The following is a 20,932-nucleotide window of genomic DNA, read 5'->3' as shown; positions in this document are numbered from 1 at the left end:
TATATATATATATATATATATATGTATGTATGAAAAGATGTACATGCTTTATTGTAGAGTGGAAATTTTTATCATAAAACTGCATTAAAGAATTTTGGAGTATGTATATTGGCATAGATAGGTAGACAGATAAAGTTTTGAAGGAGATTCTCCAAAGTGTTAATCATAAGTATGTCTGGGTTGAGAGGTTTGGGGGCTTTTGATTCTCTTTTTAATATTTTGATTGTTTAATTTTTGTTAATAGACACATGTATCAATTTTTTATAGTCAGAGAAAACAGTAACACTATTCTATTTTTGGAAAATGAAAGTTTTGTTCCTTAAATTAGAAAATATGCATGTGTTTTCTTTTTTTTTTGCGGTACGCGGGCCTCTCACTGTTGTGGCCTCTCCCATTGCGGAGCACAGGCTCTGGCCCGTGCAGGCTCAGTAGCCATGGCTCACGGGTCTAGCCACTCCGCGGCATGTGGGATCTTCCCGGACCGGGGCACGAACCTGTGTCCACTGCATCGGCAGGCAGACTCTCAACCACTGCGCCACCAGGGAAGCCCCATGTGTTTTCTTTTTTGCGGTTCGCGGGCCTCTCACTGTTGTGGCCTCTCCCGTTGCGGAGCACAGGCTCTGGACGCGCAGGCTCAGCGGCCATGGCTCACGGGCCCAACCGCTCCGCAGCATGTGGGATCTTCCCGGACCAGGGCACGAACTCATGTCCCCTGCGTCGGCGGGCGGACTCTCAACCACTGTGCCACTAGGGAAGCCCCTGTGTTTTCATTTTGACAGTCAGTGCCAGCAAGAGTTCAAAGCAAGGTGTTGCTTATGTACTACTAGTAGAACTATTAGTGCAATCTTCCTGACAAATGATTTTACTTAACATTCTTAAAATTTTTATATCTGCTAACCAGCTAACTTACCTCAATTAATTATCCTATAGAAATACTCAGAGACTTGTGTAAAACATAAATGCCAAACAATAGGAAATGATTTGAATTTGTTATGGTTCTCTATTTGATAGGCTACCATGAAGAGGATGCTATGAATTTCTCTTAGGTTTTTACCTCTTTGAATGTGTATGCTGCTGTGATTTGGAAAAAGAAGGAAGAGGAAGTTGAGAGATGGGGGTCAAAAGCCATCTTCCCCTCTTTTTGGCAGGTCTGTGGGATCTCTTGCCTTTTTAGTCCTTCCTTTCCTTGCTCCTACACTTTGACCTCTAGTCTCCACTATTCTTGGTCTCTAGTTGCCACCACCCTAGTTGTTATTGGTCCATGATTCTAGATGTTACTTAGGATTACAGGTCCACATTCCTAAATCTTTCTGATAATGTTTTATTTCTGGGACTCAGAACTACTATTGCAGAAACTATTGAAAACAAGAAAGACTTGTTTTTAACCAATTATTTTACAATATAAAGAGGTATAAAAATGAGTATGAGTATGCCAGGGATACTCATAGATACCAGAATATACATTTTCCATTCAGAGAGCAGAAAGCATTAAATATTTAATAGTTGTGTGTCTTTTTTAAGGGTGGTATAAATATAAATTTTCTTCTCCTGTAAAACTATTGAAAATTATTAAAAAATGCTTTTCCTAAGTACAGCTGAGACATTTTTTGGACAGTTTTTCTTTATATTCAATTTAAGTTTCTGTGCACTCAAGAGCAACCATAATCGGATCTAAAGAGCACTAAAGAGCCATGGGTTCCCAGGGCTAACAGCTAGAAAAATTCCTCATGAGTAAAATTAAGTTGCTAATCTACAGGATCTCTCCATCTTTCTCCAATATCATAGTAAAAGAGAAATTCCCACTCTATCCAAAGGATTACCTTTTTCTTTTCTTTTTCCTTAAAGTAGAATTCTGTAATCCCAGGTTAAGATAGAATAATATGTATATTTTTAATATATAAGTGTATGAGTTTTTTTATAAGCAAGGGGTCTATATTGAATTTCTAGTAAGAAATTGTCAATCTTTAATATTAGAATGTATTTTTGAAGCCAGGCCCAGCTCTGAAGATAGGCCTTATTAATGCATCCACAGAAGTCATATTTTTTTAATTTGGCTATTCCAATATAGGAGGAGAAAAAACAAAAGACTTCTAACATTTAAAAAGCCAAGTAGAAAATAAGTTTTCATCATAATCGTAAATATTTAATCTTAAATAATTTTTCATCTTAATTATGAAATGATTTTTATTGTCCAAAAATATTCCTACACCTCAGTTATAAAAAGAAATTTTTACTGCCTGTGGACAATGTCAGGTTTATTTTTCATGTATTCCCATTTTGTTACTATGTGTAGTGGTTAAATCTAAAGAAAATTTAAATAGATCCCTGACTAAAAGTAAACACAAAAAGCAGCAGGAGCCATAAGGATAACAATAAAATAGCTGTCTCTCACTAAAGGAACTAGGAAAATATTCTGTTTCAGTTTCTTGGCATCTCTGATTATGATTTTGTTGTTTAAGTCACACGCATGTAGGGAGGTTTCAAAGTAATGTAAATTTGGGGGGAAAGTTCACAGGGTTTGGAGTTTTGGTTCATGTGGATTCACCCACTCTAGTTGTATTTAGGTTAGGTTTCAGATGAAACCAGGTTTCTAAACAAGACTTGATATTACTGCCAATATTCGCATGGCTTAGAGTGAAAACTATCGTGATCCCCATTGATAACAAAAGCGAGCATTATGTATTTCTAAGTACTCATTGCACACAGAATGCCTAATGACATTTTCAACTTTTTTTATGTGAATTCTATTTTATTTATTTATTTTTATACAGCAGGTTCTTACTAGTTGTCTATTTTATACATATTAGTGTATGTATGTCAATCACAATCTCCCAATTCATCCCACCACCCACTACCCGCCCCCCACCCCGGTTTCCCCCCTTGTTTGTTTGTTCTCTACATCTGTGTCTCTATTTCTGCCTTGCAAACTGGTTGATCTGTACCATTTTTCTAGATTCCACATATATGCATTAATATACGATATTTGTTTTTCTCTTTCTGACTTACTTCACTCTGTGTGACAGTCTCTAGGTCCATCCATGTCTCTACAAATGACCGAATTTCGTTTCTTTTTATGGCTGAGTAATATTCCATTGTATATATGTACCACATCTTCTTTATCCATTCGTCTGTTGATGGGCATTTAGGTTGCTTCCATGACCTGGCTATTGTAAATAGAGCTGCAGTGAACATTGGGGTGCATGTATCTTTTTGAATCACAGTTTTCCCAGGGTATATGCCCATTAGTGGGATTGCTGGGTCATATGGTAGTTCTATTTTTAGTATTGTAAGGAACCTGCATACTTTTCTCCATAGTGGCTGTACCAGTTTACATTCCCACCAACAGTGCAAGAGGGTGCCCTTTTCTCCACACCCTCTCCAGCATTTGTTGTTTGTAGATTTTCTGATGATGTCCATTCTAACCAGTGTGAGGTGATACCTCATTGTAATTTTGATTTGCATTTCTCTAGTAATTAGTGATGTGAGCAGATTTTCATGTGCCTCTTGGCCATCTGTATGTTTTCTTTGGAGAAATGTCTATTTAGGTCTTCTGCCCAATTTTTGGTTGGGTTGTTTGTTTGTTTTTAATATTGAGCTGCATGTGCTGTTTATGTATTTTGGAGATTAATTCTTTGTCTGTTGGTTCATTTGCAAATATTTTCTCCCATTCTGAGGGTTGTCTTTTCATCTTGTTTATCGTTTGCTCTGCTGTGCAAAAGCTTTGAAGTTTTATTAGGTCCCATGTGTTTATTTTTGTTTTTATTTCCATTACTATAGGAGATGGGTCAAAAAAGATCTTGCTGTGATTTGTGTCAAAGAGTGTTTTTCCTATGTTTCCTCTAAGAGTTTTATAGGATCTGACCTTACATTTAGGTCTTTAATCCATTTTGAGTTTATTTTTGTGTATGGTGTTAGGGAGTGTTCTAATTTCATTCTTTTACATGTAGCTGTCCAGTTTTCCCAGCACCACTCATTGAAGAGACTGTCTTTTCTCCATTGTATATCCTTGCCTCCTTTGTCATAGATTAGTTGACCATAGGTGTGTGGGTTTATCTCTGGGCTTTCTATCCTGTTCCATTGATCTATCTATATATTTCCATTTTTGTGCCAGTACCATATTGTCTTAATTACTGTAGCTTTATAGTATAGTCTGAAGTCAGGGAGTTTGATTCCTCCACCTCCATTTTTTTCCCTCGAGATTGCTTTGGCTATTTGGGGTCTTTTGTGTTTCCATACAAATTTTAAGACTTTTTGTTCTAGTTCTGTAAAAAATGCCATTGGTAATTTGATAGGGATTGCACTGAATCTCTAGATTGCTTTGGGTAGTAGATTCAGTTTCACAATATTGATTCTTCCAAGCCAAGTACATTGTATATCTCTCCATCTGTTTGTCTTATCTTTGATTTCTTTCATCAGTGTCTTATAGTTTTCTGAGTACAGGTCTTTTACCTACTTAGGTAGGTTTATTCCTAGGTATTTTATTCTTTTTGTTGCAATGGTGAGTGGGATTGTTTCCTTAATTTCTCTTTCTGATTTTTGCTGTTAGTGTATAGGAATGCAAGAGATTTCTGTGCATTAACTTTGTATCCTGCAACTTTACCAAATTCATTGATTAGCTCTAGTAGTTTTCTGGTGGCATCTTTAGGATTCTCTATGGGTAGTATCATGTCATCTGCAAACAGTGACAGTTTTACTTCTCTTCTGATTTGGATTCCTTTTATTTCTTTTTCATCTCTGAGTGCTGCAGCTAGGACTTCCAAAACTATGTTGAATAAGAGTGGTGAGTGTGGACATCCTTGTCTTGTTCCTGATCTTAGTGGAAATGCTTTCAGTTCTTCACCATTGAGAATGATGTTTGCTGTGGGTTTGTCATATATGGCCTTTATTATGTTGAGGTAGGTTCCCTCTATGCCCACTTTCTGGAGAGTTTTTTATCATAAATTGGTGTTGAATTTGTCAAAAGCTTTTTCTGCATTTATTGAGAAGATCATATGGCTTTTATTCTTCAATTTGTTAATATGGTGTATCACATTGATTGATTTGCATATTTTGAAGAACCCTTGCATCCCTGGGATAAATTGATCATGGTGGATGATCCTTTTCATGTGTTGTTGGGTTCTGTTTGCTGGTATTTTGTTGAGGAATTTTGCATCTATATTCATCAGTGATATTGGTCTGTAATTTTCTTTTTTTGTAGTATCTTTGTCTCTTTTTGGTATCAGGGTGATGGTGGCCTCATAGAATGAGTTTGGGAATATTCCTTCCTCTGCAATTGTTTGCAAGAGTTTGAGAAGGATGAGTGTTAGCTTTTCTCTAAATGTTTGATAGAATTCACCTGTGAAGCCATCTGTTCCTGGACTTCTGTTTGTTGGAAGATTTTTAATCACAGTTTCCATTTCATTACTTGTGATTGGTCTGTTCATATTTTCTATTTCTTCCCGGTTCAGTCTTGGAAGGTTATACCTTTCTAAGAATTTGTCCATTTCTTCCAGGTTGTCCATTTGATTGACATAGAGTTGCTTGTAGTAGTCTCCTATGATGCTTTGTATTTCTGTGGTGTCCATTGTAACTTCTCCTTTTTCATTTCTAATTTTATTGATTTGAGTCCTCTCCCTCTTTTTCTTGAGGAGTCTGGCTAAAGGTTTATCAATTACCAGCTTTTAGTTTTATTGATCTTTGCCATTGTTTTCTTTATTTCTATTTCATTTATTTCTGCCCTGATCTTTATGATTTATTTCCATCTACTAACTTTGGATTTTGTTTGTTGTTCTTTCCCTAGTTCCTTTAGTTGTAAGGTTACATTGTTTATTTGAGATTTTTCTTGTTTCTTGTGGTAGGATTGTATTGCTATAAACTTCCCTCTTACTACTGCTTTTGTTGCATCCCATAGGTTTTGGATCGTCATGTTTTCATTGTCATTTGTCTCCGGGCATTTTTAAATTTCTTCTTTGATTTCTTCAGTCATCTCTTGGTTATATAATAAAGTATTGTTTAGCCTCCATGTGTTCGTGTTTTTTACAGTTTTTTCCCTATAATTGATTTCTAATCTCATAGCATTGTGGTTGGAAAAGATGCTTGATATGATTTCAATTTTCTTTAATTTACCAAGGCTTGATTTGTGAGCTAAGATGTGATCTATACTGGAGAATGTTCCGTGTTCACTTGAGAAGAAAGTGTAATCTACTATATTCAGATGGAATGTCCTATAAATATCAATTAAATCTATCAGGTCTGTTATGTCATTTAAAGCTTGTGTTTCCTTATAAATTTTCCGTCTCGATGATCTGTCTTTTGGTGTAACTGAGGTCTTAAAATCCCCCACTATTATTGGGTTACTGCCGATTTCCCCTTTTATAGCTATTAGCATTTGCCTTATGTATTGAGGTGCTCCTATGTTGGGTGTGTATATATCTATAATTTTTATATCTTCTTCTTGGATTGATCCCCTGATCATTATGTAGTGTCCTTCCTTGTCTCTTATAACATTCTTTATTTTAAAGTCTATTTTATCTGATATGAGTATTGCTACTCCAGCTTTCTTTTGATTTCCATTTGCATGGAATATCTTTTTCCATCCCCTCACTTTCAGTCTGTATGTGTCCCTAGGTCTGAAGTGGGTCTCTTGTAGACAGCATATATATGGGTCTTGTTTTTGTGTCCATTCAGCGAGCCTATGTCTTTTGGCTGGAGCATTTAATCCATTCACATTTAAGGTAATTATCGATATGTATGTCCCTATTACAATTTTCTTAATCATTTTGGGTTTGTTTTTGTAGGTCCATTTCTTCTCTTGTGTTTCTCACTTAGAAAAGTTGCTTTAGCATTTGTTGTAAAGCTGGTTTGGTGGTGCTGAATTCTCTTAGTTTTTTCTTGTCTATAAGCTTTTGGTTTCTCCATCAAATCTGAATAAGATCCTTGCCAGGTAGAGTAATCTTGGTTGTAGGTTCTTCCCTTTCAAGTCTTTGAATATATCATGCCACTCCCTCTGGCTTGTAGAGTTTCTGCTGAGAAATCAGCTGTTAACCTTATGGGAGTTCCCTTGTATGTTATTTGTCATTTTTCCCTCGTTGCTTTCAATAATTTTTCTGTGTCTTTAATTTTTATCAATTTGATTACAATGTGTTTCAGCATGTTTCTCCTTGGGTTTATCTTGCCTGGGACTCTCTGTGACTCCTGGACTTGGGTGGCTATTTCCCTTCCCATGTTAGGCAAGTTTTCAACTATAATCTCTTCAAATATTTTCTTGGGTGCTTTCTCTCTCTCTTCTCCTTCTGGGACCCCTATAATGCAAATGTTGGTGCGTTTTATGTTGTCCCAGAGACCTCTTAGGCTTTCTTCATTTCTTTTCATTCTTTTTTCTGTATTCTGTTCCACAGCAGTGATTTCCACCATTCTGTCTTCCAGGTCACTTATCTGTTCTCCTGCCTCAGTTATTCTGCTATTGATTCCTTCTTGTGTATTTTTCATTTTAGTTATTGTATTGTTCATTTCTGTTCTTTAATTCTTCTAGGTCTTTGTTATACATTTCTTGCATCTTCTCAAATCTTTGCCTCCATTCTTTTTCTAAGGTCCTGGATCATCTTCACTATCAATATTCTGAATTCTTTTTCTGGAAGGTTGCCTATCTCCTCTTCATTTAGTTGTTTTTCTGGGGTCTTATCTTGTTTCTTCATCTGGTACATAGTCCTCTGCCTTTGCATCTTGTCTATCTTTCTGTGAATGTGGCTGCAGGATTGTAGTTCTTCTTGCTTCTGCTGTCTGCCCTCTGGTGGATTGACATTTTTAACTTTGGAAAGAGCTGCTTTTATTTAAGTATACTGAGCTGAAAGGTTGGTTTTATAAGATTTTAGCATCAGTAAAATGGAAACAAACTTAATTTTGTTCCATTGAAAATATAAGGTCACTTATTATGGATCAATGAAAAATTATGCATTATTATAATGAATTGTTAAATCATACATGTATCATACACCTTAAGAGAATGTGAATACTGTTGAGGAAATGAGTTTTCCAAAAGGTGCTTTGTTTTATATTAATGCATAATGTACATTGGAGCATGTTTTTTCTCTCCAACACATTTGCTTTTATATTTTTATCAAAATACTTTGTTTTTCAGCCATATTTCTTATAATGTCTTACTAAAGAAAAGTTCATGCAACCTATACAAAGTGTGATGGGATGACAAGGGAGGGAATTTTTGCAATGAATTCATTACATTTACAAAACACTTTATATTTGCAAAGTTATTTATATATAGTGTTTCATTGCTCATCAAATAACTTGATTGTGCAAATATTATCTACTGTGATCAGATGATAACACTATGTCCCGGAGAGATTAACAGTTGCTAGTTCAATGGTGCATTTGAAAAAAGCATCCAGTTCTTCTAACCTCTTATCAAATGTTCTTTTCACTACCACACTGAGGGAGGGGATCATTAACTCAAATACTGGAGGCTATCACACTGACATGAATCCTTGATCATAAATGACTTAAATTATTTTGATCTACAGCTGTTTAAATTAAAATTCAACAAATAATTGCTCAACTTCATTTTATGCTGACTGCAGAGACTTGGCCTTGGAGGGCCTGAAAAGGGGATCTATTACCCAGAAAATACAGAAAAGTTTTTATTGGATTGAATTAAAGTGATTCACTTCTTTTTTCTTCTTTAAAGATCTTTTCATTGATTGTTATTTTTAAAAATCCCTTAGGAAATTCTTTATAAATGAATAAGGTTGATTTTGTGATTAAACTACATTCTGCTACTTGTTGTTTTCCTCACTTGGAGTGCTTGGAACTTTCTCCCTCTCCATGTCTACTTTCACTTCATCTATACACCTGTTACCCCAAGTAGCTTTTGCTCATTCTTTCTACCCTTTAATCTCTTTCGTGCTCACTTAAAATAGGCTTACTGTGAAGGTGCATTTCAATCTTGGGGTGGGGTATTTAAAAGTAAAAATTTAAAGAACAGAGTAACAATCTTCCAGTATTAATTCTGCCTTTATAAGCATATATTGAGCTGAGAAAATTATTTTAATGACATTTTTAATCAGTTTCTTCAGGCTCTTGACCAAAATGTTTTGAGATTTTTACCAAGTGTAGAGGTCTCTCCAATATTGGGAATTAAAAAATCATTAAGACCCCAGTCCTTGATCTTGAGAATCCTTGAGTTGAGTAGAATCTTCCAGTTGAGTACATTGGCATATTTATTTTTGCCCAATTTGCAGATTGTTTGCAGAATGTTTAATAGGTCCTTGATTTAACCATCACTCTGTGACTCTGACAATCCATACAATGGAATTTCATTTGTTACATTAAATTGGAAGGGAAGGGATGGGTTAGACCACTAAGCCTTCTTGGGTAATAAAAGCGATCTTAAAGAAGAACTGATTGCTTACGCTGATACAGTTTTGTCAAATTTGGAGAGCCATAATTAACTATGTATTAAAGAAAAATCACACCTCATTTTCTGACATTCTGTCTGACTAGGTTAAATTCTTATTTTTTCTCTTTTCAAAATTGGTTTGAATTTTCTAGCCACTATCACTACAAATGACCTGTCTCAGTTCAGAGGGATAATATTTTGAAGAGATTTATATAGAGCATTTCATACGCATATCAGTGTTTAGGTTTTTCCTCATAAACATTTTTTAGGTTAGCTGATTAAATATTAAAATTTTTCCTAGCTGTGAAGTAGGATTTTTCCCCAAGATTTCCAAAGCCTGGATACTGAAAACGATGAAACCCTATATTTTATTGGCAAAGAGCTCTAAGGATTTAAACCTTTAATCAAGACTTGCTAAATGCTTGAGTTTATAAATTGTTTATGAGTTAACCAGGACTCTCCACCCAAATCTGTTCTGCTTGAGTGTAAGGGCTGGTTCTCTGCTTACAGTATCCTAGACAGTACAGGCTTCCATGTTCACATGTGACTGGAGCCAAGATGAGATGAGAGTGGTCTGATCATGTATAGAAATGCTGAAACATTGTTGGCATGGATCCACTCGAAGTTACTGGGTTTTCACTTGAGAAGGAGTCTGGAAATGTGTTTTAAATGACATTCTATCTTCTCTTCTGCTTGTCTCTTAAAACCCTTGCCTGTCCCCTGTAGCCGATGTAACACATACACTCTTCCAGGAGGACAGTCAGACAAGCACAGGGTTTGATTCATAGCCAGCTTTGTTCCAACACAGTTGTATGAGAGCCACATTCATGAAGCTAATGACCCTTTTCTGGCCCTGCTGCAGAATTCCAAGTGTTCTTCCCAGATGGCTGTGCAGCTTCAGTCCCACCAACAGGCTGGAGTCTTCATCCATCCAACAAAAGAGATGTCTGCTTGACTCTGGAATGTTAGCATGGCATTTCTAATGATGACAATACCAAGATTTATGCAACTGGAGATATATATGCAGAAGACAATACTGTTAGGTAAAGAGTGGATTTTTTTTCTTGGCCATCCATTCTAAGAAATGATATGCAGCTGTATCCTATCTTTAACATCAGGAGAATACTTTCATTTATGCGTTCAATCGGTTATTAAAAACTCATTTGCTGAGCACCACTCAACTGTTTGTGGTAGGTGCTGGGGATACGGAAACAAATAAGACATGTTTCATTTCCATAGGCCAGAGACCCATAAACAGTTATTAATGAGACAGATGAGGGAGGTATGCCTAAAGGTAACAAAGAGGCAAGAGTAAACAACATTGCTCTGGGGGAGAGAAAACTGGAAGCAGGAAAAGCTCCACAGAGGAAGCGGTTAGAGTGGAACATGTGATGTTTTTTATTTATTTGTTCCTGTTTCTTATTGTCTCATAAAGTGAAGGAAATTTTCCTTACTCAATTTAACATTAATAGTTTTAATTTTACATCAATGATGTCTTTTAATTCCCGTAACAAATGCCACAGTGTGTGTGTTATTCCTTTTTTCTTACCAGAAAGTTGAACTTCAGAGATTAAGTGACTTACTCAAGGTCACATAACTGGTAATTGGAGAAACTGGAGCTAAAAATCCTCCCGTGGCACCAATTCTGCTTTTTTCACAAACACACTGCCTCTATTTGATGGTATTTTGGCTTCATAGACATAATGCTTCATGACTTAAATTCAGCTCATGCCTGATTATCCAATTTGATTTTAGTTGACCCAGATGCTAAGGAATTTGCTTTTGCTTTTGATTGCAAATATTAGAGGAACGTAAAAGAATTTTACAAGGCATTGGTACTTGAGTGATTTAGTTCACAAAAGTCTTATGATGCAGCTACTTTGTTTCCATTTTACAGATGAGCAAACTGAATCTCAGAGTAATGAAGTAACTTGCTCAAAGTTGCATAGTTAGTATATAGAAGAGCTTGGGTTTAGTCTTGGCAGTCTGGCTCCAGAGCTCACCACTATGTTCTGATATCTGATAAGTCACAAGTTTAGTCCACCCTATGGTAGTTCAAGAATTAATGAAATAGATGATTCAAACTATCTGGAGATCCTTTCCAGACTTTTAAAAATATAAGATTATTCTACTGTATAAACCTGAAGAGAAAGTAGAAAAGATATGGTATTGGGACACCTACACTCTGCTTTTTCCCAATTTACCACTTTACATCTGTTCTTTCAAAAAACATAGGATGATGTAACAGTTTCATATTTATGCATGACAATTTGTATATTAATGATGGCTTTGCACGTTGAAAGCAAGTGTGTTAGATGCCCTTACATCCTTCCTGTCCACACTGTCAAAGAAGTGCTTTCCCCAAAACATAGTAATGCCTTGTTCCCATTTCTTTGGTTCACCTCCTCTATTTGGCTAGGAAACAGGCGAATCTATCCAACAGATTCCAATTTGTTTGTATTTCTCTATCCTAGAAGGGCTTCTGGGATTTTCTCTCAAAAGCATTTAGGAAAAAGAGGAGAAAAGGTGGAAGAGAGAAGAAAAGTAAGAGAGAATGTAAATTCCAGGAGCCTGAGAATAAGCATGCCAGTTTTTTGATTGATGACTCAGTTCGGTGTGGTATATGTGTTTGGTGTGGTATATGTGGTATATGTTTGATGTGGTATATGTGGTATATGTTTGGTGTGGTATATCACACTATCCTAAAAATTAGTGATGAGAAGACTTTCTGTGAATAAGTCAGCCGTTTAGTGCAGCAAATGCTCTGGTTCTTATTCGCTACATGGAACCAAAACACAAAATATAAACGCCCACTATGACACTTAGAATGGACTTTCAGACTATCTGTTTTAAGACTATTTTTAGAATATATATAGTATAAAATCTTACTATTTGATTAGTTTCCTTTCCTTAGCATCATACTTACATAAAATATTCAGGGACAATTAGAGAAGATGGTAGCAGGGTGGGGAATCCAGATGTGCCATGGAGATTCTTGAACCAGTTATTACTCTTTATCCATGTGACGAAGATTAAGGATCTAACTCTAACTGAAAAACTAAAGAGGCACCATTTGTCCCAGTTGGAAAGCCAGATTTCATAGCAATTATAGTTCATTGATTAAGTAGAAGTTAAAGAGCAAGGGAAACATCAACAAGTCCATACACCTGTGACAGATGGATGTGGCAGCCTAAGGGTGTGTGAAATATTCCATCACACAGGAACAAAGAAAAAACTTAAATCTAAGAAGAAAGAATACCATCATTGGCTCGGGATGATGCTTGATTTAATCAGATACCTTATATTGAGGGTCTATATTGTGTAGAAAATAATTTGAGCAGTTATGATATGCAGTATTTTGTTCAGACATAATCTTCTGAATATTCTGCAGGTTTGAAGTTCTTTTCTGCAGGTTTGATTTCCCTAATGGTCAAATTAATAGTGACTAGTTTACTAAGTTGATAATTCAGGGGAATCAAGTTAGCATACAATGAACCTGCCTCACAAGTTTACCTGGTAGTGCTAAAATGTCCACATTCTTAATCTCTGATTATAAAATTAATTCTAAAAAATTTAATTGTATTTCCAGCTGCTGCAGAATATGGCATAAACTGAATGTTACGTGGGACTACTATTAATTCAGGGGTTTTTTTGCTCATCTTCTGAACTGGTTGAGTACTTTACTTTGTAGGACTGGTTGACTTAGAGAATGCTTTCAGAAAAGTGCATGGAATAAAATATTGTAGCTTGCTCCCCCCCAAAACAAAAATGTGTGTATATTTAAAATGAACCTAAACAGATGGCAAAAGGACTGCTTAGAAGTTGTTTTTATTTTAAAATGGCTAAAGTAAAATAAAACATGAGAATAACTGAATTAATTGAATTACTATTGGTTTCAGCTTAGCTCTTTTGGAATTGCAGAATTATTTTTACTGCCATTATATGAGAATCATTTTTAAAGTGTTATCTTGATATAGAAATATGTATTTTAAGTGCTAGTCCAAAATTAAAAGAAGAGTATTTTTTTAACACTATCAGAGGGAGGGAGGGAGGGAGAGAAAGAGAGGCTGTGAAGGGGCGAAGGGGAAGGGATAGAGACTGAATATTAGATAAATGTGATAAGCAAGGGAAACTATTTATGTAGCATCTGATTTCTGAATTACTCTTCTTGTGTTCTTCCATAGAAACAGGAAGTGCTATGTCACATGAAATTACTAAAATAATACATTCTCATAGCTTCTTGAGGGAAAATTATGTTGAATCTGATCAAAGAATAATGCAGTGAGCCGAAGCAGGAGATTAGCAGAGACTATCATTGCCTTTGATTGTCCTTTGTTATCACCTCTAATTCTAAGGTTATTAGTCACTCACATGTAGTGAGGCATCTCATCTCCAATATCAATTGCTTTGTTAAAATCCCATAAGAATCTATACTGCTCCCGAGAGCACTAACGTAACTCAAGGATTGACGTGTTTGTAATCAAGTTGTGTACCAGAAAAATAATATATTTGCCGAAAGTGAAGCCATTTTCCATCTTCTGTCACTAGACTTAATTAGGTAGTTAGGTGACTTAAAAGGATTTTCTTGGTGTATGTCAAGTAAAGTTAAACTTGTTGTGAATCCTTCTACTTAGAATGAGATTGTGAAAGATAAGCTTTACACAGAAAGTAATTGACTAATCACTTCTAGAATCCATTTCTCTTTCTTCAGATATTGCTATTGGGTTCAGCCTGGTTTCTCTTGCCTTATCCTAAAGTAGAATTTCAGTTGTGCTGATGACATCATAATTCATAAGATGATGACATCATAATTCGTAATTCCTCCACATTCCCCAGAGTCAGAACATATACACTAAGGTCATTCCGGTGGCACTTAGCCATTACAGATTCAAGATATAACAACACCACCACTGTCTACAAATTGGCACCTGCCGTCGGCACTTGCCATCTGCCTCTACAAGGATTACATCATGAGCTGCTGCAGCCGCTGATTTTCAACACCCCCTGAAAGGAGTTCAGAGTGGAGAGCAGAAATGAGGCACTCTGTGCTCTGAGAAAACTGGCAGAACAGGTCTTCAGATAGTTAGATCGTTTTATTCTCAGAAGCCGATTTTATGAGCCCAATTCTCCCCTCATATCTAGAAAAGCACTAAAATCCTTCACGGTGACGACTGGTCCTCGTGACTAGAAGAAACCTTCTGCGAGGTTTCTGCAAAAAAATTTGCAGAAATTTTTGTGCTTTCTGCAAAAACTTTGTGCTTGATTTTATGTACTCCCCCTTCACCAAAATCACATATATACGGACCATCCCCCCTACCTCTTTGGAGCAGTTTCTCAGAGCTATCTGAAATGCTGTCTCCCAGGCTATAGTCTTCATTTTGCCCCAAATGAAACTTGACTCACAATTCTCAGGTTGTGCATTATTTTAAGTCGACACCACCAACAATAAATCAACATTATTATGCATGTAATCAAGTGCAGCCATATAATATCAAAAGTACTAATGACAAATATTCGGTTAAAAAGTGAAAGTTCTGAGGAAAAGTGAAAAAATACCAAGGTATCAGTGGGACTCTTGGAAACTGTTTCCAAATTGATTTCTTCTGAGTTCAAATTTTTTAATGTGATGGAGTTTATTTTTTTTTAGTGTTGGGCCAGAAAAATATCTTCTATCTTAAAATACCAACTTAGTGATGTACAAATAAGCATAAAGTCATGAATTTTAAAGTGAAAAAGGAAACTTAGCCTTCATTTAGCCCAATGTTTACAATAATGACAGATCATCAGAATTACCTAGAATTGCACATACACACACACACACACATATATATGTGTGTGTGTGTATATATAATATATATACACATATAATGTATATATTTGTATTTATGGTGTACATATATATATATATGTGTGTGTGTGTATGTTGTTTGGCTTCATTTCTGGAGATTCAGTTCTAATTTAGTAGGTCTAGAGACTAGCAAAGCAAGGTTTCTGATGACCATCCAGATTTGAAAGTCATTTATGTTACAACTTCCATAATTTTGCATATGAGGCAACTGAAGTCTATGTGGATTGGCCAACCTACCAATTGTCATATAGCCAATGGATAGGAGTCAGGGATAAAACCCAGGCTTCCTGATTCTTGACTTTTCCCATTAACCCAGGCTTCTTCAAGATGTTCTGTGAGACATGGCTAATCCTGTCTCTCACTTCACTTATAGTTTTTATCTAGTTTTTGTTTAATGAAAAATTATTTATGCTGCTAATTCACTCCTTAGCCTTTGAAGGTAACTAGACATTGTGTTTGTACATAAAAATAAAGCTGCTAACACTTGGTCCCTTTGATTGGAAACAGCTTTCACGTGTTTTCTCATTTCACTTGTTACAATTTATCTTCTAACTGGTGTTTCTTTTTTCACTTCAAATTTAAACTATTTAAATCCAGAAAAAAGCAAATTGTTTATTAAACTCATATGCTTAACAGTTTCAGAGAAGTCGGCCAATGAATTGTTTATTGAGAGGGTTGTGTTCTTTCCTTCTTCCTTTCTTTCTCTCTTCTCCTCCCTCTTATAATCCCAAAAGGTAATGGCAGATTGTAATAGCTGAAACATAATGTAATATACTGATTTCTTTGCCTGGTGTATGTATGACTGCCCTCTGTTGGATGAAAGTAGATCTGCTCTAATATGTTAGACTGTCTTGCCCTCTAGTGGTTTGTGCAGAAGATAGTAATGAGGACATTGGGGAACACTACCCGAAGGATCAGTCATTTCTTCGCAAATAATTGGTATTTTCACAAAATTCAACCAAAAGCCAGATTTAATAATAACTATAATTTAAAGTGTAAGAACTCACCCTGACTGTGCCTCAAATTTCCTTTATGGATAAATCAATAGGATCATTAAGTTAAATTAAATGAATGTGTTTTATAAGGAATGTGAAATTTATGGTTACTTTTGATACATAACTCAATTTATCACTTCTTTAACCGGAAACTTCTAATAGGTCATTTTTTGAAAATGAAATTTCCTGAAGTGGAATGAACTGTATTCACTATGACTGAGATTCTACCAACTGAAGCAGAGACAAGCAGCAGAGATTTTTAATTTTTAAAAAACACTCATTTTTGAAGAAAAAAACATTTGTGACTTAAAATATGAAAGCCAAGTTGCCTATTGTGAATTTACTACCCTTTAAACTTAGTTGAAACATAAATTTCATAATTTATCATTTAATTAATTCAAAGTCAATTGAGCATAACCTATTTTTTCCAGCTCTCAGGTAAATATGAAATAAATAAGATTCTTGCTCTTTTGTAGCCTACAGTAATCAGATTTGAAGATGCTGGCAGGGCTGAGTCTTGTTTCTAAGAATAGATTAATTTTTTCCATTTGTTCTATTACCCTAAATTTACCACTCTCATGGCTCTTGTTTATCAGCTCAATAATTCATCTCTGAATCTCCAGGGTAGAGTATAGTACATGAACCATGGTGGACCTTTAATAAATCGTTTTTTCCAACACCTCTTCTAAGCCTTACCTCTTCTCTTGCTCCCTCTGGTGTCCAAGAAACGCTGAGATCCTACCCTATCATCAAAACCTCCACTGAAAGGTAAATCAGGCATCATTGCCTTAAAATAAAGTCAATAATTTATTTGTCCAGGAGTAAAAAACATACAAAGCCTTTTCTTGAGCTTAAAATTGAGGACTGGACTTCCCTAGTGGCGCAGTGGTTAAGAATCCACCTGCTAATGCAGGGGACGCGGGTTCGAGCCCTTGTCCGGGAAGATCCCACATGCCGCGGAGCAACTAAGCCCGTGTGCCACAACTACTGAGCCCACGTGATGCAACTACTGAAGCCCGCACGCCTAGAGCCCGTGCTCTGCAACAAGAGAAGCCACTGCAATGAGAAGCCCGCGCACCGCAATGAAGAAGAGCCCCGCTCCCGCTCCCGGCAACCAGGGAAAGCCCGTGCACAGCAACGAAGACCCAACACAACCAAAAAATAAATAAAAATTTTAAAAATAAATAAAAAATAAAATTGAGGACTTACAGGTGTATATACACACACACCTATATATATAATAGATGCCTATATATGTGCATATATAAAAGCTTTGTATATACATATACACATACACATAAACAGATAAAGGATAGATTCTGGAGGAGAAAGGGTGGCTATTTCTAGCTCAGTGAAAGAGATTACCATGTAGGTATTTATGTTCTTTCTTTAGAAAAAAAAATATTTTGTCTTCTCACTTTATAAGACCATATGCCTTAAAAAGCAAAGCTACCTCATCTGTTGTTTTTTTTTTTTAATCTAGTGTTCATTCTTTTCATTTTTCCCAGATCATATTTGCTCATTTTTAAAACTGTGGTTTGGACACCACACACCTGAAATTGGAAATAATTAAGCCAAGGAACTTGCCATTTGCTGTCTGTACCAGCAGGAGTGACATTCAGCCAGGTAAGTCATACTGGTTGTGTAGAGCTGGTATCTATCCTAGTTGATTGCTGTATATGTTCTGGTGAGCTGGTGCTTACTACATATTTTAATGATCCCCATAGGGCAACAGGAAGTTTTCATTTGTCCACACCAGAACCTTGCATGTGCCACTCCCTCCTTCTACTCACTTTTACTTTCTCTAATACTGAATCCTCAGCCATATTAGACCTAGAACTCTTCATATTTGTTATTCTAAAAACTCTAGGATAGAGTTGATCGCAACTGCATTTGGGTACTTTGTAAGAAACCCTATTAAGGTACTTCTCATTGTCTAGCATAAGTCCTGAGCACTGGGAACTTTAGCTCTGAACATTGGTTTTTAATTTAAAAATAATTGTCAAACTTATCTTGCACTTCAAAATTTTTACCTTTTCATTCTTTTGGGAGATCGTATTTTAGTCAGATGTTATATATTCTAACTAAGACCTTTTGCATTTTATCTCTTGTCTCATATGTTCTATCTTTCTATACATTCTAGATTTTTTAAAATATTCTTTCATCTTTCAAGTAATTAATCTTCCAACATTTTTTTTAATTTCTAGAAGCTATTTCTTGTGCATGGATTTTTCTCATAGCATACCATTCTTATAATGTTTTAAGCATACTATATCTTATTTAGTCTCTCTGAAAAACAGTTTGCTTTTCAACAAATTCTCTTCATCATTATATACAAATTATATGTTTCTATTGGTTTTCCTCTATCATGATGCAGATATCCTCCAGTCTGTGTTGAAGACTGGTTTTATGCTCATATTTAAGAAGGAAAAAATAGGAAGCTGTGTGTGTGTGTGTGTAAAGTTCAGCAGACTTCAAATTACAGGAGTGGATAGGAATAACCATTAAATGAGAAAGCCTCTGAATACCGAGAGCTTTACTCTATAGTTTTTCATTCAGAGAGCTGTGCTGATGATCCAGAGATAAATGATGCCACTATTTCTTTTAGAGAGAATAACCCCCTGCTTTCGTCCATTGCTAAGAGGCCTGGTAGCAGGGGTACTGCCTGTGGTGGTGGGAGACTTCTGCTCTCTGCTAACCTCAGGGTCCCTGAGTCAAAGTCACTCAAGTGTCTCTTGGAGCAGGTTAAATCTCTTCTTGACCTTGTTGCCTGAGGAGTTCTTCCCACTCATCCTAGTCTATAGTGTTCTGCCACTTCTCATCCTTTTTCCTTTTGTCTTCTTCTAAAATGCATGAGTTATTTGTCAGTTAATAGCATCTTCATCATTTTCTTCATTGTTGTAAAATTTATACCTCTTTATTTTCTATACTATCAATTTAAGATGCAGGGATGAAAAGAGATATATGCCTGGGGTCAGGCCACCATTTTGAAACGGAACTCCTAAGAAGGACCAAACACTTGGTCCAGAGAGAGAACACCAAACACTTGTACTGCCCTGGTGATGAGAAAATAGAGAGTGACAGAGAGCAGTGCAGGAAGACATACGTTAAGGCCTGACGTGTTCTTAAAGCCTATCTATTGGATTAAATACACTATCCTTATTTAAATCCCATAATAAAATATTAGAATTAAACTGCTCTCTGAGGTCATCTTGCCAAACTTCAATTTGGAGGTTGGAATTCCTTCTATACCATTTCACTCAATCTGCTTCCAAAATATACTTAATCATGCTCACTGAGTACTTAATGAAGCAATGCACATTGTTGGAAAATTTCAACTTTGTTAGAAACTAATAAAGAAATGAATTCGGCTTCTCTTTTAGTTTCATCCACTAATTCTAATCTATCCATTAAAAACATGTACTTCAGGGGGCTCTGTGAACACTCGAAATTGTATATAAAAATAATTTTTAGATGTGCATAAGAACACTTTTCTGGGAAGAGGGTCCATAGGTTTCATTATGTTCTCAACTTAATCTATAACAAACAAACAAAAGACCAAAAGTCACTAGTCTCAAAGCAGTACAGAGAAAGCTGGCTTCCTTTCATTTCTGGCAGTTCTTCAAATATCCAAGGGTAGCTATAATCCATTTTTATTTTTGGTATTTGGTATTTATACAGTGAAATACTTTGATTGTATTTATACAATCAAAGTCATTTAAATAGCGTGATACCGCAGATATTTAAATAGGATACAGATTTTAAAGAGCTCGATTTAAAGTTATGATAAACCTGTTCATGTCCATACCCATAAATATAAAGAAGTCAGTTAGTAAAATAAAGCAATAAATTTAGTACATTCTAAATGATGGGAACTAGAGGCGTGCTATCTTTAAGAAGAAGTGGGATGAACAAAATAATACAGGGAATTCTCTCTATGCTCTGTGTTTAATCACCACAGTTGTAAGCTTTTCAATAACAAAGGATGGGATCAAATCAGTGTGATTTTTGCCTTCACTCACTGACAAATACATCAGCATTATTTACAAAAACCGTTGTAAAATCTCAAGCAATTTTTAGAAAGCCTATTATTTTGCATAAAGTTATCATGGCTTCACGAAAAGTATCACAATTATCAGGACTTCGAGAAATTTCAAGTTTTTTTCATTTTTATAGCATATAATTTTTCTTTGTTAAATTATTTAAATAAAAAATGATAATTTTAGACATACATTTTTAAGAATTAAATACAACTAAAATTATATGAAATATCTATACCCAGTGTACCAATGCTAATATTTTGGTGTATATACTTTCAGAATAAAATACTATATTCCTTGACGTCTTTATTTATTAGTATATTATGGATGTCCTTTCGCAAGAGTGAATATCCCCCCGGACCGGGGCACGAACCCGCGTCCCCCGCACAGGCAGGCGGACTCTCAACCACTGCGCCACCAGGGAAGCCCTACCTTTTAATTTTAACGTACTATTCCACTGTTTGAATGTACTACAGTTTACTTATAACTGTCTAAATAAACATTTTGTTTCCATTTTTTTGCTTTTATAAACAGCAGTATAATATAAAGTTTATGCATATATATTGGGTCTTATACATGTTGCCAAACTCTCTTGAGACCAACTTATCCTCCTACCCACAGTAAATTAGAATCTTCCTTTCTTTTGCACACTCAGGCTAAA

The sequence above is a fragment of the Neophocaena asiaeorientalis genome, unplaced genomic scaffold (assembly GCF_003031525.2).
Source record: "Neophocaena asiaeorientalis asiaeorientalis breed wild unplaced genomic scaffold, Neophocaena_asiaeorientalis_V1.1 scaffold134, whole genome shotgun sequence".
Classification (NCBI taxonomy): Eukaryota; Metazoa; Chordata; class Mammalia; order Artiodactyla; family Phocoenidae; genus Neophocaena; species Neophocaena asiaeorientalis.
Note: the sequence above shows the minus strand (reverse complement) of the source record.